Consider the following 25,389-nt stretch of genomic DNA (forward strand, 5'->3'; position numbering starts at 1 on the left):
CCAAGGTCATGGCGGCGGTGGTAGCAGTCTTGCACTCTCAGGGACACTCGGTGATCCCTTACCTAGACGATCTACTTGTCAAGGCACCCTCTCAAGAGGCATGCCAACTCAGTCTACATGCTACGCTGGAGACTCTACAGACGTTCGGATGGATCATCAACTTTCCAAAGTCGAATCTGTCACCGTCACAGTCGCTAACGTATCTTGGCATGGAGTTTCATACTCGAGCAGCGAGAGTGAAGCTTCCGCTGAACAAGCAGCGGTCCCTACAGACAGGGGTGCAATCCCTCCTTCAAGGCCAGTCGCACCCCTTACGGCGCCTCATGCACTTCCTCGGGAAGATGGTGGCAGCCATGGAAGCAGTTCCCTTTGCGCAGTTTCATCTGCGCCCACTTCAATGGGACATTCTCCGCCAATGGGACGGGAAGTCAACGTCCCTGGACAGGAAAGTCTCTCTTTCCCAGACGGCCAAGGACTCTCTACAATGGTGGCTCCTTCCCACCTCATTGTCTCAGGGAAGATCCTTCCTGCCCCCATCCTGGGCAGTGGTCACGACAGATGCGAGTCTGTCAGGGTGGGGAGCAGTGTTTCTCCACCACAGGGCCCAGGGGACGTGGACTCCGCAGGAGTCCACCCTTCAGATCAATGTTCTGGAAATCAGGGCAGTGTATCTTGCCCTACTGGCCTTCCAACAGTGGCTGGAAGGAAAGCAGATCCGAATCCAGTCGGACAACTCCACTGCGGTGGCATACATCAACCACCAAGGAGGGACGCGCAGTCGGCAAGCATTCCAAGAAGTCCGGCGCATTCTAATGTGGGTGGAGGACACAGCATCCACCATATCCGCGGTTCACATCCCAGGCGTAGAAAATTGGGAAGCAGACTTCCTCAGTCGCCAGGGCATGGACGCAGGGGAGTGGTCCCTTCACCCGGACGTGTTTCAGGAAATCTGTCGCCGATGGGGAGTGCCGGACGTCGACCTAATGGCGTCCCGGCACAACAACAAGGTCCCGGCATTCATGGCGAGGTCGCGCGATCAAAGAGCTCTGGCGGCAGACGCATTAGTTCAAGATTGGTCGCAGTTCCGGCTCCCATACGTCTTCCCACCTCTGGCACTCTTGCCCAGAGTGTTACGCAAGATCAGATCCGATTGCAGCCGCGTCATACTCGTCGCCCCAGACTGGCCGAGGAGATCGTGGTATCCGGATCTGTGGCATCTCACGGTCGGTCGACCGTGGTCACTGCCAGACCGACCAGACTTACTGTCCCAAGGGCCGTTTTTCCATCAGAATTCTGCGGCCCTGAACCTGACTGTGTGGCCATTGAGTCCTGGATCCTAGCGTCTGCAGGATTATCCCAAGGAGTTGTAGCCACAATGAGACAGGCTAGAAAGTCGACTTCTGCTAAGATCTACCACAGAACGTGGAAGATTTTCTTATCCTGGTGTTCCGCTCAGGGAGTGTCTCCCTGGCCATTTGCATTGCCCACTTTTCTTTCTTTCCTGCAATCGGGGTTAGAAAAGGGCTTGTCGCTCAGCTCCCTTAAAGGGCAAGTATCGGCACTATCCGTGTTTTTTCAGAAGCGTCTAGCACGTCTTCCTAAGGTGCGCACGTTCCTGCAGGGGGTCTGTCATATTGTGCCCCCGTACAAGCGGCCGTTAGATCCATGGGATCTGAACAGGGTACTAGTTGCTCTCCAGAAGCCGCCTTTCGAGCCTCTGAAGGAAGTTTCCTTTTCTCGCCTGTCACAGAAAGTGGCGTTTCTTGTTGCGATCACATCGCTTCGGCGAGTGTCGGAGCTGGCAGCTCTGTCATCCAAGGCTCCCTTCCTGGTGTTTCACCAGGACAAGGTAGTGCTGCGCCCCATTCCGGAGTTTCTCCCTAAGGTCGTCTCCTCGTTTCATCTTAATCAGGATATATCCTTGCCTTCCTTTTGTCCTCATCCGGTTCACCGGTATGAAAAGGACTTACGTTTGCTGGATCTGGTGAGAGCACTCAGAATCTACATTTCCCGCACGGCGCCCATGCGCCGTTCCGATGCACTTTTTGTCCTTGTCGCTGGTCCGCGCAAGGGGTTGCAGGCTTCTAAAGCCACCCTGGCTCGATGGATCAAAGAACCAATTCTAGAGGCCTACCGTTCTGCGGGGCTTCCGGTTCCTTCAGGGCTAAAAGCCCACTCAACCAGAGCCGTGGGTGCGTCCTGGGCATTACGACACCAGGCTTCGGCTCAACAGGTGTGCCAGGCAGCTACCTGGTCGAGTCTGCACACTTTCACCAAACATTATCAGGTGCATACCTATGCTTCGGCGGATGCCAGCTTAGGTAGAAGAGTCCTGCAGGCGGCAGTGACATCCCCGTAGGGGAGGGCTGTTTTGCAGCTCTAACATGAGGTATCTCTTTACCCACCCAGGGACAGCTTTTGGACGTCCCAATCGTCTGGGTCTCCCAATAGAGCGCTGAAGAAGAAGGGAATTTTGTTACTTACCGTAAATTCCTTTTCTTCTAGCTCTTATTGGGAGACCCAGCACCCGCCCTGTTGTCCTTCGGGATTTTTTTGTTGTTTGCGGGTACACATGTTGTTCATGTTGAACGGTTTTTCAGTTCTCCGACGTTATTCGGAGTTAATTTGTTTAAACCAGTTATTGGCTTCCTCCTTCTTGCTTTGGCACTAAAACTGGAGAACCCGTGATACCACGGGGGGGTATAGCCAGAAGGGGAGGGGCCTTGCACTTTTTAGTGTAGTGCTTTGTGTGGCCTCTGGAGGGCAGTAGCTATACCCCAATCGTCTGGGTCTCCCAATAAGAGCTAGAAGAAAAGGAATTTACGGTAAGTAACAAAATTCCCTTCTTTCCAATCAGATTTCCAGCATGTCCCACTTGCAGACTATCTCTTATTGCCAGCTGTAGCGTGTGCACAACACAGCGCATGTGATGAATATGAAAGTGTTTTGAAGCAGCTTCAACAAGATCATCTAAATCTAAAGTATCATTTTGATGTTCTTCTGTTGTAATATCTGTTTGTTCCTCAGTTACATGAGCAGCACTGTGGCCTTCCATCTCACACATACTGAATCCTAAATTTTCTTCTGTTGTTCATTACTCTCATTCATCAGTTTAACTGTACTTATGTTTGAAGCATTGTTTTGTGAGGTTCCGTTTTTGGTCTCAAAAACAGATCCTCACAAAGAATGAGCATGTCAGTTTGTGGTGTTTTTCTAATCTGCTTTTGCCATTGAAAACATTATCTATGAGCTCAAAAACCTTTCAGGTGATGCGGTTTTTAAAAAAGCTGATCTGCTTTTGCAGCTGAAAAACATATCCTAAACAAATACAGCAAAAAGGCTGTGTGTGTTCTGCATTGCACTACTGTACCCAATTTATTATATATTTTAGGAGTCTGAGCCGATCCATTTTATACTGACTCCGACTCCACCAAAATGAACACCGACTCAGACTCCACAGCCCTGAGAGCAGCTGTAAATAAACGTCTCATAAGCACACTGGCAGCATTTCCTTTCAGTGGTACAGTGTCGTGTAATTTATTGGGATGAGATTTACACTATAAAATTGTCACATTGTTAACACACCAGAAAGTATGCAGTTAGAATGTCCACCGAAATGTTAAGAGGATTTTGAGAATTTCCCAGTCTGCCAGCTGTCTCATTGTTCCTGATATTTAGCATTCTAGGCACAATACTACACGCAGTACCAGAATATTTATGAGACTTGCAGTCAGACCTCGGACCACTGACAAAACTTTTAGTGATAGTTAAGAGAATTATGCTTATACCATGGGAACAGAGGCTTTGACTCTCTCGTCTAGAGAGTGTACCTCATGATTTCATCTTCCTTGGGGTTCTTTCAGTAGTTGAACATAGATCTTAGAAGAAATAGGTACCACTCAGACTCGTTGAAGGTACCTAAAGGAGACATGCTCTAAGGACTTTGTTGCCTTACCTGCTAACTCATATAGTATGAAGCATGTCTCAAAACAGGGATGACTGAATTCATGCATAGTTTTTTTTCCCCAGTTTCACTTCAATTACAGCTACCAAATGTCAGTCCTATCTAATGTGTCTAAAGTTCAATAATATAAAACTTATAAGGGTATGTGCGCATGCTGCATTTTAGGTTTGACAACAAAACTGCACCCTCTGTCAGACGTTGACAACTGTAAACACTGCGTTTGCCAAAAAAAAACCCCAAAAAAGTAAAAATGCATGCGTTTTTGCCGCAATTTTGTTAATGCATTTTTTAAAGGAGAAAAAAAAAATATGATAGGATACTTGATAGATAGCTAAAATAGATGGGTAGATAGCAAATTAGATAGAAAGAATCAGTAGTGTAGCAACCGGGAAGGCAGAGGGTGCGGCCGCCTCGGGCCCCGTTTCCTGGGGGGCACACAGGGGGGCCCGCTGGGTCCACCCGGAGCAGCGCTACCGTTAACTATATCGGTGTGCACAGCGCGACGACATGGTTAACCTCTGCTGCAATGCTGAGACACAATCTCCCTGCACTGCTGCTGATGACAGCACACACGCAGGATGTCAGAATCCCATATATACTGGCTGCAGGCTCATATATACCAGCACAAGGCCCAGGCTGGAGACCCATATACACCAGAATGGGACCCAGGCTGGGGGCTCATATATACCAGCATGAGGGCCCAGATATACCAGCATGGGGCCCAGGGTGAGGGCCCATATATACCAGGATGGAGCCTAGGGTGGGGCCCATATATACTAGCATGGGTCCCAGTCTGGGGGTCCATATACACCAGAATGGTGACCATTTTGGAGGCCCATTTACTCCAGGCTGGGGGGTCCATATACACCAGATTGATAATCCATATACAGCAGGCTGGGGGCCCATATACACCAGGATTGGGACATACTATATATACCAGGATGGGGGACATTACTACATGTCTTTATAGGATTTAGAAAGCTGCAAGGGCCTGTGCATGTGACATAAACATGTCAATGTTGCATCGGGGTCCATCAAACTCTAGTTATGCCACTGGTGTGGGGGGAACTTATACAGTTTGAGGAACCTTTTTACAGTGTGAGAGCTAATGTAGGGGTCAATATACAGTGTGGGAGCGAATAGGGGGCCTTTCTACAGTATGGGAGCTAATGTGGGGGCTCTCATCCTGTGGGGACTACTTTGGTGGCCCTCATACAGTGTAGGGGGCTACTATTGAAGCCATTATACAATGTGGGGGCTGCTGTGGGGACAATTAATCAGACTTTGCTTTTGTGACAAGGACAATGCAATATTCAGTTTTACGTATTTGCATAGGGAAATCAAAAATGATAATTTCTTTTTGTTGATACAGTTACAAAAACATTGTATATACGTTTAATATTGACCAAGATGAGCAAGAGTGGTTTAGAAGTGAGTAGCTTTTGTTGATTTACGATTATGCTGCAAATCACTTTCATGAATCAACCCCCAAATATAGTCTCCCATCATGTTCTTGTTATACTGTCCTTGGTATCGTCGTTCAAAGTACTTTATATCCTGATGAAAGTGCTCGCCTTGCTCTTCTAAGTAAGCCCCCTTGTTTTCCTTTAATTTGTCAAGATGAGCATCCAAGATATGTACTTTGAGAGACATCCTACATCCCTTTTTTCCAAAGTTCTTTATCAGAGTCTAAACCAGTTGCACATATGTCTCATCCTTGTGAGTGCCCAGGAAACCATGCACCACTGCAGCAAAGCTGCTCCAAGCTCCAAAATTAAAATCTTGATATCTTAGCGATCAACAATTGTTCTCCTTACCCTCAAGAGTTCTCTTGCAGTATTCACATGTGAAATGAGGCGCCCATGGTTTGTCTTGATCCCCTACAGCAGGGGTGGGGAACCTTTTTACTGCCGGGGGCCATTTGGAAAATTCTACCAACCTTCGGGGGCCGCACAAAATCATCAACTTGAAAATGACCCGGCTATAATTGGTCAAACAATTAATTAACTCACCCCTATACCCCTACTGTGGCGGCCAGAGCTGATTCTCTTTGGTGTGGCTGTGATGTTTGCGTCTCTCAACTGGTTTTCCAGGTTTCTCTTTGTTTGAAGCGCAGATTGGTAAATCATATATATCACACAGGAGACACTGTACACACACACACCGCTCTGACACACTGCCCGTATACTGCACACAGCCTTGACACAGTTGTCATATTGTACACTACCCATGACACACACTGACCATATATAGTACACATGTACAGGAGATACTGTATACTGCACACAGCACTCACATGCCGTATACAGCACACACACAAGCCATACACAGCACTCAACAAGCCAAAAAGTTCTGCATGTAAACATGTGCACACCAGGAATTAGATATACCAATAAACCTTACAATATGAAACTTTATTAAGTGCCAAACACAGCACACACACACGCCGTATACACAGCACACACACAGCTCACACACGCCGTATACACAGCACACACGCCATATACACAGCACACACACAGCTCACACACGCCGTATACACAGCACACACACAGCTCACACACGCCGTATACACAGCACACACACAGCTCACACACGCCGTATACATAGCGCACACACAGCACACACGCCGTATACACAGCACATACACAGCACACACGCCGTATACACAGAGCACACACAGCACACACGCCGTATACACAGCACACATGCTGTATACACAGCACATACACAGCACACACACCGTATACACAGCACACACACCGTATACACAGCACATACACAGCACACACTCTGTATACACAGCACACACACCGTATACACAGCACATACACAGCACACACACCGTATACACAGCACATACACAGCACACACACCGTATACACAGCACATACACAGCACACGCACATGTCGTATACACAACAGACGCTGGACACTTAAGTGACAAATACATTTGATATATGGTGGTATATATTAGATATATACACACTTAGCGCAGATATAAGTACCTGCTGCTTAGTTGCCCTGTAAGATCAGGTGCAGCACAAGTGATGGATGCAGCAGCTCAGCTCAAGGGCTGGCTTCATTCTCGTCTTTTCTCTCTAGGAAAAGACCTGCTAGCCATGAACAGCCGAGCACAGAATGGCAGTGTGAGAGGTACAACGCATGGCACTATACAGCCTTCTATGTCCCGTGCAGGCCCCTCCCCCATCACTCTGATCCTACCTGCACTCTCACAGGGAGCATGTAGGAGCAAGAGGGAGGAAGTCCCACCCCCAGTGCTGTCTGCCGGCAATAGACAAGATGAGCGGCTGCCCGAGCACCGCAGCCACCGGGAATCTGCTCCAGTGCCCCGGGGGCCACAGAAAAGGTCATTGCGGGCCGCATACGGCCCGCGGGCCGGAGGTTCCCCACCCCTGCCCTACAGGCATGCTGAAGTAGGCTATGTAGGGTTCACACATCTTAGAAGATGCTGCTACGTTCTATCTTTTAACTCGTGTTTTTATAAATCCGCAACAAATGTAGCAAAATGCATCTGCCGGATACGTACAACCTCTTGATGCCATCTAAATTAAATGCAGGTAGGTATCAACTGTAACACAAACAGAAATGGACAATTAAGGATCCTGTATTTATACTATTTTGTCGACAGTTCTCGCATTTCCGGAAGTTTCTCGCGGTCAACACAACGTTGCACATTTTGTGAATGTTCTAGAAAACATAGATTTCAAATTATCAAATGTCCTCACCACAAAAGCAAACTTTCTTGGAATTTGTGCCATTTTGGTACCCAAGGACAAACAAAAAATTAAAATTTGTTACATAGTGTTAAAGCATGAGTGCTATACTTACCAAGTCTCCGGCACAACTGTAACGGCTTCTGGGTCGCTCACTCGATTTCTGGGGCCGTTGATTAGCCTCTTACATATTCACTGCTTCTCCCGCCCATCGGCAGTCTTGGCATCTGTGATTGGTTGTAGTCAGACAGCGCCTCCAGCCTGTGACCGTATGTTGTATTGCTTGGAATCACAGACCCTAGTTGCGGGTCACTGTAGATTAATGTAAAAATAAATAAATAAGTAAATTTAAAAAAATGGCATAGGGTCAGCCCATATTATGATACCCAGGACAAATAAAGCATAGAAAAAAGGAAAGGTCCAGCACCAAAATGTTCCATAAAAAATTCTGTCTTCTTTATTGAGAAATCACATACATGATAAAATCAAATCTATCCCATGATGTGGACCTAATAAGGCCCCCCTTACTCATATGCTATATAGAATGTAAGCCCGCAAGGGCAGGGCCCTCTTCCCTCTGTACTAGTCTGTCTACTGTAACTTGTATATGTATTTTGTATGTAACCCCCTTCTCATGTACAGCACCATGGAATTAATGGTGCTCTATAAATAAATAATAATAATAATATGCTAATGAGTAAGGAGTAATCTCCAAAACGCGTAAGGCGATGTCCTTATTAGGTCAACATCATGGGACATATTTGATCTAATCAGGTATGTGATGTCTCAATAAAGAGAATTTTTTATGGAAAATTTTGGTGCTGGACCTTTCCTTTTTTCTATTTAACCTGTGGTAACCAGCCACGTCGGCACACCTTTGGGTCTGCAGAACTAACGGTGAGCTTCCCCCCACCCCTGTTTCCTTTGGATTACACATACAGATAAAGTATATGGCTACAGGCTACAGCCCCCAATCATAGGCTTATCTTGACTCAAAATAGGAGGAACCACATGCAGCTTATTTTTTATTAATTATTTAAATAATTTTTAAAAATGGAGTGTGGTCCCTCCTAATTTTGATACACAGCCATAACAAAGCCAACAGCTGGTATTCTCATCCTGGGGAGACTCATGCTTATTGGGCCTCCCCAGCCTAAAAATAGCAGCCTATAGTCACCCAGGATTGTCTCATTCATTAGATGCAACAATTCAAGAACTTTACTCGGCTCATCCCGATTGCACTGGTGCGGTGGCAATCGGGGTAATAAGGGGTTCATAACAGCCCACAGCTGCAACTAAGCCCTAGATTAGTAATGGGAGGCGTCTGAGACCCCCAACCATTACTAATATGTAAGTGAAAAGAAATAAATATAAACACCCCAAAAAATCCTTTATTTGAAATAAAATACAAAAACCCACCCTCACCAATTTATTATCCCCCAAAACATCCACATCCGATGTAATCCACACGAGGTTCCATGATGATTCTAGCTCTACTACATCTGAAGGCACAGCGCGCGGCCATAGACCGTGACTGCTCGCTGTGAGATTCAGGCAGACATAGCTGTGCGAGGAGTGGTGGAATCACTCAGGTTATTTGCGGTCACTGAGTTCACAAACCCATCTCCTGGCAGAAACTGCTGTTTTTTTGCCAAGAGATGTAGATTTGATGCTGAAATTTTTACAGCATATTCCTGCAACCAATCTGCACCTCCTAGCAAAAAAATGCATCACTACCACATCATACCACATGCGGTTTTGATGCGCTGTTATGTCAGGAGCTATAGATTGGGTGCATGAATATGGTGTAAAAAGTTTACCACCAAACATGCAAAAAAACATTTTTGAAGCCGTTAAAGTGCGATTTTCTGCCAGGAGGTGCAAACTGGATGCTAATATGTATGCACCAGATTTGAGCACCAAATTTGCACCTCCTGATAGTAAACCACATATTTGCATATTAAGCCAAGAGATGCAAACTTGGTGATGACATTTATATACCATAAACCTGCATCCAATCTATACCTCCTGGCAAAAAAAATGTCATGCCTACTGCATCATACCATCAAAAGGTGTAGATTGGGTGCAGGAATATGCTTATGAAATTCTAGCACCCAACCTGCATCTCTTGGCAAAAAAAATGTTTTTTCTACCAGGAAATGCAGGTCTGTGATGTCAACTGAGGTCACCTGAGGTCCGATTACCTGCGATCACAGGTGGAGGAGCATAGAAACCTCCAACTTTAACCGCAAATAACTTGAGTGATGTCACCGCTTATTGCTGTGGCTCATTCTCTGCCTGAAGCCCACAGCGTGCGGTAATGTGCTATGGCCACCCCCTGTGACTTCAGCTGTAGCAGAACTGAAATTATTGTAGAGCCTCGTGTGGATTATGTTGGACCTGGGTATTTTGGGGAAGAAGGATTTCTTCGGTGTTTATGTTTATTTCTTTTCACTTAGTTTAGTAATGGGGGGGTCTCATAGACCCACTCAATTACTAATCTGGGGCTTAGTGGCAGCTGAAGCTGTTATTAACCCCTTATTACATCTAATGGATGGAACCTGGGTGGCTGCAGGCTGCTATTTTTAGGCTGAGGGGGGTGCAATAAGAATGGGTCTCCTCAGCCTGAGAATACCAAACCCCAGCTGTTGGGTTTATTATGGTTCGGTATCAAAATTGGGGGGGAACGCATGCCGTTTTTTTTTCATTATTTATCTACATAATTAAAAAATTAAAATGCCATATGTAGTTCCTCTTATTTTGATACACAGCCAAGATACGCACACGGCTGGGGCTGCAGCCATGTGCTTTATTTGTGCTCGTATCATATGGGGGGATACTATGCTAATTTTGTTTTCTTTATTTGTTTATTTTTACTCCAATCTACGGTGAAACACAGACATCGTCTGTGATTGCAAGTAGTCAGACACTCTGTCACATAGGCTGGGGGCGCTGTCTATCTGCAACCAATCACTGAGACAGAACTAAGTGGGCAGGTGAAACAGTGAATATTTATGAGGCTAATGAGCGGCCCCGGAAGAAGAGTGAGTGGCCCGGAAGTAGTTACAGCCACGCTGGAGACTCGGTAAGTATAGCGCGCTTGTTTTTAATTTCCCGAGTTTCAAAATCCTGATTATTAGCCGGATTTCCCTGAGAACTTTTGAAATTGCGCCGATCTGGACTTTTACAGTCCGGGTGCACCCATCACTATTTAAAAGACATCATGTGGACATATCTTCTGGAAAAGAAAATCTCTTCATAAACCTCACCTAACAAATATTTCCTGGAGTAGTTTCCAGAAAATTAGTCAGTTTTGTCCTGAGAAACCTTACCTGAACAATTCCAGACACATTGCCTCATGCTTTTGTTGCCCTTAGTAACCAAACTGTGCAGTTTACACCACTAAAACCTGGACGGTAACTGAGGACTTCAGTATCACGTGCCACAGTGTTTATTAACCTCTTCACAAATAAGAACATAATGACGAGCTTTCATTATTCCTCACAAGTCTGCCAACCTGAACAGCAGACATGTGCAGCTAACAGGCGAGGGTGGATCAGAGATCCACCCGCACCTGTTAACTCCTTAGATCGCACTGTCAAAGTGACAGCATAATCTAAATCGCTGCGGTGGCGATCGCGCTGTTCTCCGCCTCAATTGGCGGCCCCGTGATGCGATTTGCGTGAGCACAGCTGCCACTAGAAATTTCAGGGCCCCATACTGGCTAAATTTTCGGGCACCTTGACGCTCCACCCAGGCTCTACTCTAGCTCCACCTCCACCCTTCAAACCTTCCACAGTCTCTCTGCCACTCTTGGAAAAGTGTGTGTGTGTATAATATATATATAATGTCATTGTGTAGTTACAATCATGGAATTACAAGATGGTAGTTGTTGCTGATGAAATTCTAGAACGAGAGGAAGAAGGAGCTAGAGCAGAGCTCCGCCCCTCATCCCTCTTCTATCTACATTGAATCTCCTCAGTATCAACAGCCACCTTCTATGTCAGTAATGGGAAAGTCTTCACTGAATACAGATTCAACCTCATAGTTGAGAATGATGATAAAGACTGATCAATTCTGGTAGAAGCAAATTTGTCTGATAAGAGATATTACAAAGTTTCTTATTTTCATGTGTACTATTGATTTATTAAAAATTAAAATGACGGTTACGCTTTAAAGAGAACCTATCACCATAAATCTAGATTTATTAGAAGGTAAAAGATGTAACTATATGTAGACACCCCTTTGGCCTTCATCTAGACACCCTGCTGCCAGAGGGTTTTAGTCACTTTGGAACAGCACACCATTTTTGCAAAGTCAGTGCAAACTGGAAAGTTAGGTCATGTGCCCACGGGACGCTCGTACCTGCGGTTATATTCGCAGGTACGGCCGCATGTTTCCCACAGCTGCCCGCCGGCAGCCGCAGCTATTTTTAGCTGCAAGTTTCCAGCGGAATAGCTGTGGGAAACATGCGGAGTTTCACGCGATTTACCTGCGGACGTCCCGGCCTCTATCTTTGCAAGTAAATCCGCATGAATAATTGACATGCAGTTAGGTGCGGCTGAGGGATCTCCGCAGGAGATTCCGCAGCCACACTTTCCGCAGCGTGGACACAGACACTCCCCATGTCCCATAGGGTAACATGGGGAGTGCCTGTACATGCTAGAACCTGCAGATTTATCTGGAAAATCCAGAAACATCCGCAGGTTTTCCACGGCAAACTCCGCAGCAAAAAGCTCCCGTGGGCACATGGCCTTAGGCTGCCAGTTACATAGGGTTTACTGGATAATTTAGGAAATTAGCACCAGGTGCCAGATTAACACCAATAACTTGCAGGCAGCTGAAAGTGTTCTCTAAATATGATCAGTGTTCTTTTTTATGTGCTTTACAATAAATTAAATTTATGAAATAAGCTTAAAATACGGCTAATTTACTCATGTTAGGATATAATCACATAGGATTACACAATGACCTTAACATTTAGGAAATTGTGTGTTGGTCTCTAATTTTGATGTCCAGTGTATGTCGCCCTCCTGGTGTATATGTCCCCATCCTTGATCCTTCCTAGCATATATGTCCCCATCCTAGTTTATTTCTCCCCATCCTGGTATATATATTCGCCTCTTGAGCACACTCATATTTCCCCATCCTGTTTTTTGTCCCTTTCCTAGTATATGTATCTTCCTCCTGGTATATATATGTCTCTTTCCTGGAATATATGTCCCCCTCCTGGGCACATTCTGGTAGATAAGGGTTTCTGTCCCCTTCCTGGTATATATATGACCCCCTATCCTAGTATGTCCCCATCCTGGGCCCTTGTGGTATGTACAGTTAGGTCCAGAAATATTTGGACAGTGACACAATTTTCGCGAGTTGGGCTCTGCATGCCACCACATTGGATTTGAAATGAAACCTCTACAACAGAATTCAAGTGCAGATTGTAACGTTTAATTTGAAGGTTTGAACAAAAATATCTGATAGAAATTGTAGGAATTGTACACATTTCTTTACAAACACTCCACATTTTAGGAGGTCAAAAGTAATTGGACAAATAAACCAAACCCAAACAAAATATTTTTATTTTCAATATTTTGTTGCGAATCCTTTGGAGGCAATCACTGCCTTTAGGGTATGTGCGCACGTTGCTTTTTACCTGCTTTTTTGCTGCTTTTTCTTCTGCGCTGTTTAATGCCAAAATGGATGTGTTCTTCTATTCAAGCAAAGTCTATGGGAATTTGGGTTTCTTGTTCACACTATGTTGTTCAAAATGCTGCCTTTTTGAGGCAGAACTTTGGTCAAAAACTCAGCTTTGCAGTGCAAAACCCAAATGGCAAAAACAATTGACATGTTGCTTCTTTGAAAAGCTGAGTTTTTGACCAAAGTTCTGCCTCAAAAAGGCAGCATTTTGAACAACATAGTGTGAACAAGAAACCCAAATTCCCATAGACTTTGCTTGAATAGAAGAACACATCCATTTTGGCATTAAACAGCGCAGAAGAAAAAGCAGCAAAAAAGCAGGTAAAAAGCAGGTAAAAAGCAACGTGCGCACATACCCTAAGTCTGGAACCCATGGACATCACCAAACGCTGGGTTTCCTCCTTCTTAATGCTTTGCCAGGCCTTTACAGCCGCAGCCTTCAGGTCTTGCTTGTTTGTGGGTCTTTCCGTCTTAAGTCTGGATTTGAGCAAGTGAAATGCATGCTCAATTGGGTTAAGATCTGGTGATTGACTTGGCCATTGCAGAATGTTCCACTTTTTTGCACTCGAACTCCTGGGTAGCTTTGGCTGTATGCTTGGGGTCATTGTCCATCTGTACTATGAAGCGCCGTCCGATCAACTTTGCGGCATTTGGCTGAATCTGGGCTGAAAGTATATCCCGGTACACTTCAGAATTCATCCGGCTACTCTTGTCTGCTGTTATGTCATCAATAAACACAAGTGACCCAGTGCCATTGAAAGCCATGCATGCCCATGCCATCACGTTGCCTCCACCATGTTTTACAGAGGATGTGGTGTGCCTTGGATAATGTGCCGTTCCCTTTCTTCTCCAAACTTTTTTCTTCCCATCATTCTGGTACAGGTTGATCTTTGTCTCATCTGTCCATAGAATACTTTTCCAGAACTGAGCTGGCTTCATGAGGTGTTTTTCAGCAAATTTAACTCTGGCCAGTCTATTTTTGGAATTGATGAATGGTTTGCATCTAGATGTGAACCCTTTGTATTTACTTTCATGGAGTCTTCTCTTTACTGTTGACTTAGAGACAGATACACCTACTTCACTGAGAGTGTTCTGGACTTCAGTTGATGTTGTGAACGGGTTCTTCTTCACCAAAGAAAGTATGCAGCGTTCATCCACCACTGTTGTCATCCGTGGACGCCCAGGCCTTTTTGAGTTCCCAAGCTCACCAGTCAATTCCTTTTTTCTCAGAATGTACCTGACTGTTGATTTTGCTACTCCAAGCATGTCTGCTATCTCTCTGATGGATTTTTACTTTTTTTTCAGCCTCAGGATGTTCTGCTTCACCTCAATTGAGAGTTCCTTAGACCGCATGTTGTCTGGTCACAGCAACAGCTTCCAAATGCAAAACCACACACCTGTAATCAACCCCAGACCTTTTAACTACTTCATTGATTACAGGTTAATGAGGGAGACGCCTTCAGAGATAATTGCAGCCCTTAGAGTCCCTTGTCCAATTACTTTTGGTCCCTTGAAAAAGAGGAGGCTATGCATTAGAGAGCTATGATTCCTAAACCCTTTCTCCGATTTGGATGTGAAAACTCTCATATTGCAGCTGGGAGTGTGCACTTTCAGCCCATATTATATATATATATATAATTGTATTTCTGAACATGTTTTTGTAAACAGCTAAAATAACAAAACTTGTGTCACTGTCCAAATATTTCTGGCCCTGACTGTATGTCTCCCTCCTTGTATAAATGTCCCTATCCTGGTACATATGACCTCATCCTGGTTTATTTCTACACTTCTTAGCATATATGTCCTCCTGGTAGATATGTCCCCCTCCTGGGCCTCTCCTGGTATAAATGTCCTTGGTTTCTCACCATCCTGGGCCCCTCCTAGTATGTATATCCCCCTCCTTGGCACATCCTGGTATATATGTCCCTATCCTGGTTTCTGTCCTGCTCCTGATATATATGACCCCTCCTGGTATATTTGTTGCCATTAAAAGAAAAAAAAAACAAAAAAACCCGTTTTACTCACCCGTCCCGTCTCCATATTGTGGGGTGTCCTCTCTGAACTGCGATGCATTTCAGCTGGATGTGTGCCCTTCAATGCACATCAACCTGAAGCAAGGCAGAGACTGGGGTCGGCAGCTGTCCCACTCCTGTCTTCAGCTCACGGAGTACTTACCTTTCCCCACCAGCTGCTGCTTTCTTGCTATCTCTGCAGCAGTGTGATGAGATCGCAGACTGATGACTTCATCACACTGCTGCATGCTGAGCCGTGGAATGATGAGCCGGCACCCTGCTCTGCTCCCCTCACCTTGCCTCCAACCCATGGCTTATTTGCATGTGATGCCCCTGAAGCACTTCGCATGCAAATTAGCCAGTATAGTAGCCGAAGCAACATGGCCAGGCCCCTCTGCTGTGGCGGTGACAAGGAGGGCCCTGCTTGGGGCTAAATAAATCTAAGTAATTATCCTAGGCCTTGGCCTGGCTCTCCTCTTCACTGGGCCTCATACACTAGTCATGCTTGTCCTGCTCTGATGGTGGCCCTGGGCATGGGGCGCCAATGGGTTGGCATGGCATCATGGGGTGAGATGAACCCTGTCGCTGCTATGACGTGTTTCCTATGAATGCTGGAAGAGCGCCAGCACTCATAGGAGATGAGGATTTCTGCTGATCAGAGCGGTGGTGAAGTATCGCTCTGATCAGAAGCGATAAGACACTGCAGGGGTCTAGTAAAATCAGAAAAATAAAAATGAAAAAAGACAAAAAACAATCTAAGTTAAAATCACCCCCCCCTTCGACCCATTGAAAATAAAATAGTTCACCTCCCGCATATTAGGTACCGCCAGGTTCAGAAATACCCGATCAAAATATAAAATCAATCTGATTGGTACACGGAGTAGCGAGAAGAAAATTCCAAATGCCGAAATTACGTTTTTTGGTCGCCGCAACATTAAATTAAAATGCAATAACAGGCGATCAAAATGTCGCATCTACACAAAAATGGTATAATTAAAAACGCCAGCTCGACGCAAAAAATAAGCCATTGCTGAGCTGTGGAAGTTTTATCACGTTTTCTAGTGCAAATGAGGCAAAGTAGAAATAAAAAAGGAAAGCTTGTGCTGAAAAAAAAATACTTTTGTATGGTTATATTGAAAGAAAAAAAAATATGGCTGCATAAAAATGATAAAAATGGCCGAAAATAAAAATAAAGAGAGGAAAAATCGTCCGCTTGTGAGGGGGTCAAGAAGGGAATAGTACAGGAGGGACTCCAGACCTGAAGAAAGCAGTGCACAGCGCAGGAGCCCCTATTCTACACACAGCAGTGAGTCTGCCTGCCAGCCTCCTATTCATTCACAGCGAGGGAGGGGAGAGCCGGCCTGCACCACTCCAGTCACACAGGGGCTCACCAAGTGTCCACTCGGGGTGTGCGCCCACAGACTGCCAGGAATCACGCCAGTGGCAGTGCCCGCGTACTGTATGAGGGAGCCAGGGCCGCGGACCGCACACTGAGGCCTGTGAGGGCGCTGCGCCGCCGCTCACTGTTTTGGCGGGAGCGGAGTGCGCGTGTTCCTCCCCCGTGTAGCTGGTGAGGAGACCGGAGGAGGGGAGAGCAGCAGGCTGCGGGCGGGAGAGGGAGCAGCAGGCTGCGGTGGAGCCCAGCAATAACAACACACCAGAGGTAAGACTCTCCTCTGCCATGACACTGAGCACGTCTCCGTGCACCCAAGGGTGCGGAAAGCCATTACCTCATCTTCTCCCCGTATAAATAGGCGCTGAGGGAGTATCGTGGTCGGCTATGCGCACCGCCTCTCTGCAGCCACCGCTCCATGTTGTCAGCCCAGAGCACAAATACCAGCACCATTGTGCCCGAGCTGCCCCTCGTGGCGTGCACCGCCTCCCTGCAGCCCTGCTCCATGTTGTCAGCCCAGGGCACCATTGTGCTCCTGGTGTGTCGCTGCGTGCACAGATACATGTGCTGGTGGCCCCATGCCAGCTTTGTGTTGTGTATTTGCCTCCTAATGGTCTGGTTTGGCCACCATTCCATGGTCATGGCACACATGAGGGGGGTGTGTCTGCTTTGTGTATGTTGTGTGGACCGCTGGCATGTGTATGGCAGGGTAGCTGCTGTGATTGGTCGCTATGGGAAACCAGACCATAGAAGATGGATCTGATAAATGAGGTCTTGTAAGAGAAATTGCTAGTTGCCCATAGCAACCAGAGTTCCTTTTTTAACTGCTCTAATACAATGACAGCTGAACCCTGATTGGTTGCTATGGGTAACAATTTTTTATTTTTGTAATTACCATAATTTATATAGTGGCAACATATTCCACATCACTTTACATTTAAGCTGGATCATATACAGACAATATAAAGTAACTTGAGCTGGGCGGACTCCTCATCAGTAAAAACTTCATTTGCCCACTCTCGCCTGCTCATTTTTTGGTATTCCTTCATATCTAAGGCTATGTTCACATTTCCATTTTTTTGCATCAGTGACCTGTGTTGCTTGACGCTTGTGACTGATGCGTTGTACAACGGGTGATAAATAGAATTGATTGTCATGAGAAAGCGGATTCCTTTGGTATAAACAGAGAGAGAGAGAGAACGATCAGCTGATCGCTCTGTAAAGCCGGCTGCCGGGAGATCAGCTGATTGCTCTGTAAAGCACAAAACCAGGCCGCAGCCAATAAGAAGAACAAAAATGTGAAAAAAAAACAAAAGGAAAATCCCCTTAAAAAATAACCTTTAATAATACGTTTAAAAGGCCCTTTTAAACGTATTATTAAAGGTTATTTTTTAAGGGGATTTTCCTTTTGGTTGATTGCGCTGTAAAGCCAGGCGATCAGCTGATCGCTCTCAAAAGCCAGCTTTACAGAGCAATCAGCTGATCTCCCGGTGGCCGGCTTTTGAGAGTGATCAGCTTGATCTCCCGGCGGCCGGCCAGGCGATCATTTCAGTTTAAAACCTGCGTGGGGAGGGGGGGGGACACATGCTGGGCATGCTCTGTAAAACATGATGGATTCCTGCACTGGAATCCAGGGCTGTGGAGTCGTGGAGTCGGAGTCGGAGCTCATTTTGGTGGAGTCGGAGTCGGAGTCGGTATAAAATGCACCGACTCCGACTCCTAAAATATATAATAAATTGGGGACAGGAGTGCAATGCAGAATGTGCTGAATATTTTACTAAATAACAACATTTAGTATAATGCTTATATTTAAGTGAAAAATTTATTGTAGTACAATGTGAACATCAGACATTTAATTGTTTTTATGATACAATAATCAAGATATTTGGATAGAACATAAAATATTTATTGGAATACAACTTTAGAACACAAAAAAACTAATAAATTGTAAATATGTAATATATATAATATATATATATATATATACAGTGTATATACACACACACAAGATATATATGTAATCTACTGTATATTACATAGTGTATTACATATTTACAATTTATTACAGTTTTTTGTGTTCTAAAGTTGTATTCCAATAAATATATTTTATGTTCTATCCAAATATCTTGATTATTGTATCATAAAAATTATTAAATGTCTGATGTTCACATACACATATTCATGTACTACAATAAATTTTTCACCTAACTATAAGCAATATATGTAGGAGTCGGAGCCGGAGTCGGAGCCGGAGCCGGAGTCGGAGTCGGTGCAAGAGAATTTGAGGAGTCGGAGTCGGAGTCGAAGGTTTGGCTTACCGACTCCACAGCCCTGCTGGAATCTGTTGCGTGATGCAGGATAACGTAATCCTGCACCATAGACTTACATTATGCCTCCTGACAGATTCCAACGGAATTCTGCGGGGTGCGTTTTTTTGCCGCAACAAAAAACGTTGCATGCTGCGTCCCTCCCATCCGACGATCAGTCAGTAAACAACTGATGCACTGTGCGGCGGATGCAACGCAGGGTCTTCAGTCACAATCCGCCGCTCATACAAGTCTATGGGAAACAACGGAATCCGCCAACCGGATTGCGTTTATCAGAGCGGCGGATTGTGACTTATCTTAGACAACAGAAATGTGAACATAGCCTTACAACAAACATCTATAAACATTATCCCCTCCCCCCCCCATGCGACATGGCCTAGAACCTAACCAACTATATTTTCAGCTTACCTAGGGACCCTAACAGATCTTCCATCAAATACCGTTCAGTGGACACACATGTGGACATTATTCGTTTTATTTCTTCTGAATGTATACCGCTTATAAACTTTCTCCATTTACTAAAAAATTTTGCTGTCATCCTATCTTTACTTCTCTCCACCACCTCCTTCTCCAACATAAGCGTTTTTTTCAACTGATTTATCAACTATTTATCAACCACTTCTGGAGAATTACCCTTTTACTTATCATTGCTATGTCGTGAAAGAGAATCTGTAACTTACGCCCTCTTCATCTCCCTAATGTTGATAGTGGATTACCCAAACCATAGGATCCAACTCCACGCTTCTATTCCAGATTTTCCTTACTACCCCCTGGACTTGCTTCCAGAATCTTTCAATCCTCCCACATTGCCAAATCCCATGATATAAATCTGTTTTTTTCCGCGTCACATTTTGCACAACTCATCATCTTGTCTGGCTGTCTAGCGTTCAAGATATTGAATACATAGCTCTATGTATGAGTATGAATTAGGTATCTTTCCAGTTCTCATTCACAATCTTCTTCCTCAACACCATCCAACCTTTCAAAAACTTTTCCTCCCCCTCTTGATCTTCCAACTGCCTTGCCGACCCTTCCAAGATTTTTCCTGGTATGTTAGGAACTAATACTTCTCTCAAGTTCAAGTAGAGACTTGAAATGTTTATGTCATTGATATCCCTTAATACCGTGTTTTTCCAAAAATAAGACACTTTTTTTGCCCCCAAAAAGCACTAGGGCTTATTTTTTGGAAGAGGTCTTATTCTTGGGGAAACACGGTTAGGGGGTAAGTTTACCCCCCAAAAAAGTAGACCCCCCCACTTCCCAGGAGACTCATACTTACCAGACCCGGACGTCTGCGTGGCTCCCAGGTCCTTCGTGTGATCTCCAGTGGGTGCTGCACGCTGTCCTCCCCTGCTTTTGGCTGACACACAGATCACTGACATACACAGCAGGTCACACACATCACATCCAGCGTTAAAGAATGTTTCCGGTCGCAGGGAATGATGGGAGAAAGTCACGTGTGTCCGCAGGTCCGGTAAGCTAGCATTGCGGCAGGTTATTGCGCTCCACCGCACAGCCTCTCAGGACTCTGCCGGCGAGAAGAAATCTATGTTGCTGAATGTGGTGAGTATGTGTGCGATCCGAGGTTTGTGTGTGTGATTTGAGGTTTGTGTGTGCGATCTGATTGTGTGTGTGTGTGAGATCTGATGTGTGTGGGTGTGCGATCACTGCAGGTCCTCTGCTCGGTGTCTGTTGAGTGTGAATACGGGGTGTCCACTGTCTATAATGAAGTGTCCTGCGGTATCTGTAACTTTTTTAGCTGCACGAACACTTCATTATTGAACTGCTACTAGGGCTAATTTTCGGGGAAGGGCTTATATTTAAGCCTTGCTCCGAAAATGCTGAAAATTTCTGCTAGGGCTTATTTTCGGGGGAGGTCTTATTTTTGTAAAAACACTGTATAATTGCCAAAAGCACCAGGACCAGATGGGTGTCCATACCAGTATTATAAGACCTATGCTGACATGCTTATTCCCCATATGGTCCCCCTGTTTGTTCAGTTTATGGGCGTGAGGACATCCCATCATCATTTCTTCATTCCTATTTCACAGTGGTTCCGAAGGAGGGTAAGGATCCTATGGAGTGTGCCAGCTACCACCCCATAAGTCTTTTGAACTTGGACCTGAAACTATTTATAAAATTTCTGGCAGAGTGGTTGAATAATTGGCTCCCCCTCCTGTTCAATAAAGGTCAAGTGGAATTTGTCCGGTACTGCCAGGTGGGGAACAACACCAGATTCCTCATGGACCTAGTGGAGGTGGCCAATAAGAAGGGCATTGAGGTGGTTCTCCTGAGCTTGGATGCTGAGAAGGCCTTTGACAGGCTATACTGGACTTTCATGTTTAGTGCTGTGTCCCACTTCGGCCTGTCGGGGCCTTTTATATCCGCATTATGGCGTCTTCACTCTTGCCCTACAGCAGTGGTCCACCTCCCACATGCCCATTCTGGTAGCCTCCTTATCGAGAACGGAACAAAACATGGCTCCCCCCCCCACTATATGTGCTTAGTATTGAGCCTTTAGCAATGCAAATTCAGCTAAACCCTAAATTCAGGGTATATGGTTAAATTTAGAACATTTAAAGTGGCACTATTCGCTGACGATATAACGTTATTTTCGACAAGCCCCCTTGTATCCCTCCCTAACCTCCATCAGACACTCTCAACGTATGCTAAACTGTAGGGTTATAAACTGAACATGACTAAAACAGAAGCTCTCCCGATCAATATTCCACCCCCCAAACTTCAATGCCTAAAATAGTCTTCTAATTATGCGTGGCAGTTGACATCACTGCATTACCTTGGAGTCAATATTACGCCTACCTATCGAACTATGTTCCAGGCAAATTTCCCCCCTCTAATTCAAGATGTAGAGGTCTGTCTTGGTAAATGGTCATCCTTACAGCTTTGCCTTCTGGGCAGAACAGCAGCCGTCAAGATGTCAATCCTACTACGCTTTTTGTATGTCTTTGAGACAATCCCAGTCAAGGTCCCTCTGGTAACTCTGGAGAGTACAGACATCACTTATGAGATTTATTTGGCACTCTGGTAGACATCGTATCCCTGACACCGAAGTCCCGAGGCGGTCTGTCCTGTCCAGATCTTATTTTATACTATTTGTGCAACACAACTTCGCCGTATACCCTCCTGGTCATCTCTCCCTACCTATAAAAAGTAGACTGAGATTGAGAAACTGTGGCTGGCTCCACATCACCCGAGTACGCTTGTTTGGGGATGGCCCTGGGACTCCCCCCTCAAAGGCTTTTCTGGGTCCTATGGCCTTCACCAGGGAGCTGTGGCATAGATGCAGGATTAAATTTCAGCTGGCTTCTTTGTCCTCCAACAAAACACTGTTTCTCTTCACCCCCCATCTCTTGGGGGAGTTTGAGACAGTGGGGAATGGGCAGCGGCAGGTCTCTTCTGTTTCTGAGATTTGGTAGATCCCTTAACGAGGAAGAGAAGAGCTTTTGCTGACCTCCGTCATAAATTCAAGGTCCCCCCTAACCTTTTTTTTTTTCCTTTATCAGCAAATAACCCATTACTTCTTGGCAACTATGGGGTCTGGACAGATCCCTAACCCATCCCGGTTTGAATATCTATGTGCTGGCAATACTTCTAAGGGCCTGATATCGGACTTTATGCGTTGCTGACTAATATGGGCTCCCCAGACACACCAGCACATCAGTCTTTGCGGAGATGGATTTGGAGAGATCTCTCTGACTGGGTTTGGAGGCTGGTTTGGTCTAGGGCTTTTAAGACATCCATTAACACATCTAAAGAGAACCAAATTAAATTGTTGATGACATGGTACCATACGCTGAAACTCCTTCACAAATGTAACCCCTCTGTGCTGGATGCATGCTGGAGATGTGTTTTTTAGTCCTGCCCGGGCATAGTGGATTATTGGAGGGCTGTAGCATCCCTGGTAAAAGAGGTCGTGACCAAGAGCATCCCTTTACACCCGGTCACTTATTCGCTATATGTATTTCCGCCGTACTTAAAGAAGTCCAGTTACCAAAACTGATTTTTTTTTTCATAAATCTTACTAATATGTGCCACTCCATACATCTATTATGTTATTTCAGCAATATTACCTTTTATTGTGCTCTAGCAGCACATCCTCATTTCTGGCTCCAGCTCTGTTGAGGTTATTCTCTCTCCTGACTTATTGCATTAGCAAAGAGTCATCAACCTCCTCTATTCAAACGAATGGGCCCTACGGGACACTGTGACCGGGCATAGAAGTAACCTTAGGTTACACAGTTTGACAAGTGGGGTGTAAGTTTGCCCCCAGCAGTCTCTGGTTCTTAGCCCCTGATGAACCCCAACAATAAGTGGGGGGGGGGGGGAAATGCGTTCGGTGAACGATGGGCGAATGATAAGTATATTTATACAGCACCAGGCACAATATTGCTATGTGTCATAAAAGATTGGGAGAACTCTGACATCTGACTACTCCAATGTAGTCCAGGAGGACTACCAACTAACAGTAGGATACCTAATTACATCATTGGGAATACTTAATCTTATACCACAATGTACCCCCTTATTTCTCAATATATCTAATAGCGTTGGTTATTAATACTGTCTTGAACATCTACTGGTATCAGGTAATTATTATCAATATGATGGTCATTTAATATTTATACTGCATCTCCTTAATTTATTTTGTAATTAAGAAGAGGGGTTACTGTTGGCACTGACGTCTGGATTTCAACTTTAGTCCAAAGGCGGGCTTCAGTAATTTGGAGAGTTGATTATATTGCTATTTAGTCTCCCAAATAATATAGCTTAATTATTTAATGTTGTGTTTGGAACCTTTGTGCTGATTTTATTGCACCTTGCACTTACTGGGATCTTGGTGGTGGATACACATTAAGGTAGATAGGAGCAGTGATGGTGAGCCGCCGTGGAATGGGGGCACCACAAACTTAGGGTGCTTAAAGCCCCATTGTTAGGTAGGACACAGATAAGGGAAAGATATATACCCTATGGTCCAATTTATAATTATCTTTCAGATATACCTACCTCAGACCCCTTTGTACACCTCCCTCTACCTTTCCACTAAGTGTGCACCTACACTGTACATGCACACTGTATGTTTGTTGATTTGGCTGATTTATTAAATTTTAATCAAGTATTAATAAAATGTATTTATTTTATGGGTAATTAATTGTTTTTGGTCTAGCTCTCCAGAGATGCTCAATTGGATTTAGGTCAGGGCTCTGGCTAGGCCAGTCAAGTTTGGTCACGGAGTTGTTCTGAAGCCACTACTTTGTTATTTTAGCTGTGTGCTTTGGGTAATTGCCTTGTTGGAAAGTGAATCTTTGGCCTGAGGTCCAGAGCACTCTGGAAGATGTTTTCTTCCAGGATATCTTTGTTCTTGGCCGCATTCATCTTTCCTTCAATTGCAACCAGTCGTCCTATCCCTGCAGCTGAAAAACACCCCCATAGCATAAGGCTTCTACCACCATGTTTCACTGTTGGGATTGTATTGGGAAGGTGATGAGCAGTGCCTGGTTTTCTCCACACTTACCGCTTAGAATTATCTACAAAACATTCTGTCTTCGTCTCATCAGACCAGAGAATCTTATTTCTCACAATCTGGGAGTCCTTCGTGTGTTTTTTTGCAAACTCTATGCGTGCTTTCATATATCTTGCACTGATTATAGGCTTCCGTTGGGCCACTCTGCCATAAAGGCCCGATTAGTGGAGGGCTGCAGTGATATTTGACTTTGTGGAACTTTCTCCCATCTCCTACTGCATCTCTGGAGTTCAACCACAGTGATCTTGGGCTTCTTCTTTACCTCTCTCACCAAGGCTCTTCTCCCACAATTACTTAGTTTGGATGGACAGCCAAGTCTAGGAAGAGTTCTGGTGGTCCCAAACTTCTACCATTTAAGGATTATGGAGGCCACTGTGCTCTTAGGAACCTTGAGTACTGCAGAAATTCTTTTGTAACCTTGGCCAGATCTGTGCCTTGCCACAATTGTCTCTGAGCTCCTTGGGCAGTTATTTTGATTTCATGATTCTCATTTGGTCAGACATGCATTGTGAGCTGTGAGGTCTTATATAGACATGTGTGTGCCTTTCCAAATCAAGTCTTATCAGTTTAATTAAACACAGCTGGACTCCAATGAAGGAGTAGAACCATCACAAGGAAATGGACAGCATGTGACTTAAATATGAGTGTCTGAGCAAAGGGTCTGAATACTTATGACCATGTGATAATTCAGTATTATTTAATACATTTGCAAACATT

At 45.0% G+C, this 25,389-nt stretch overlaps 1 protein-coding gene and 1 long non-coding RNA gene across 3 annotated transcripts in view; one reads left to right on the forward strand and one right to left on the reverse strand.

Annotated features, from left to right (window-relative positions):
- Positions 1-16,930, reverse strand: part of LOC142244749 (uncharacterized) — a 42,866-nt gene extending 25,936 nt beyond the window's left edge. For both annotated transcript variants that reach the window (XR_012724636.1, XR_012724634.1), the window contains exons 1-2: positions 16,802-16,930; positions 7,817-8,013 (exon numbers count right to left, since the gene is read on the reverse strand). This is a non-coding gene — a long non-coding RNA (uncharacterized LOC142244749). The remainder of the gene's footprint in view (positions 1-7,816; positions 8,014-16,801) is intronic.
- Positions 16,733-25,389, forward strand: part of PSIP1 (PC4 and SRSF1 interacting protein 1) — a 124,259-nt gene continuing 115,602 nt past the window's right edge. The window contains exon 1 of the mRNA XM_075316944.1: positions 16,733-17,073. The gene's annotated coding sequence lies outside the window, so the exon portion shown is untranslated. The remainder of the gene's footprint in view (positions 17,074-25,389) is intronic.

The sequence above is a fragment of the Anomaloglossus baeobatrachus genome, chromosome 1, assembly GCF_048569485.1.
Source record: "Anomaloglossus baeobatrachus isolate aAnoBae1 chromosome 1, aAnoBae1.hap1, whole genome shotgun sequence".
Taxonomy (NCBI): Eukaryota; Metazoa; Chordata; class Amphibia; order Anura; family Aromobatidae; genus Anomaloglossus; species Anomaloglossus baeobatrachus.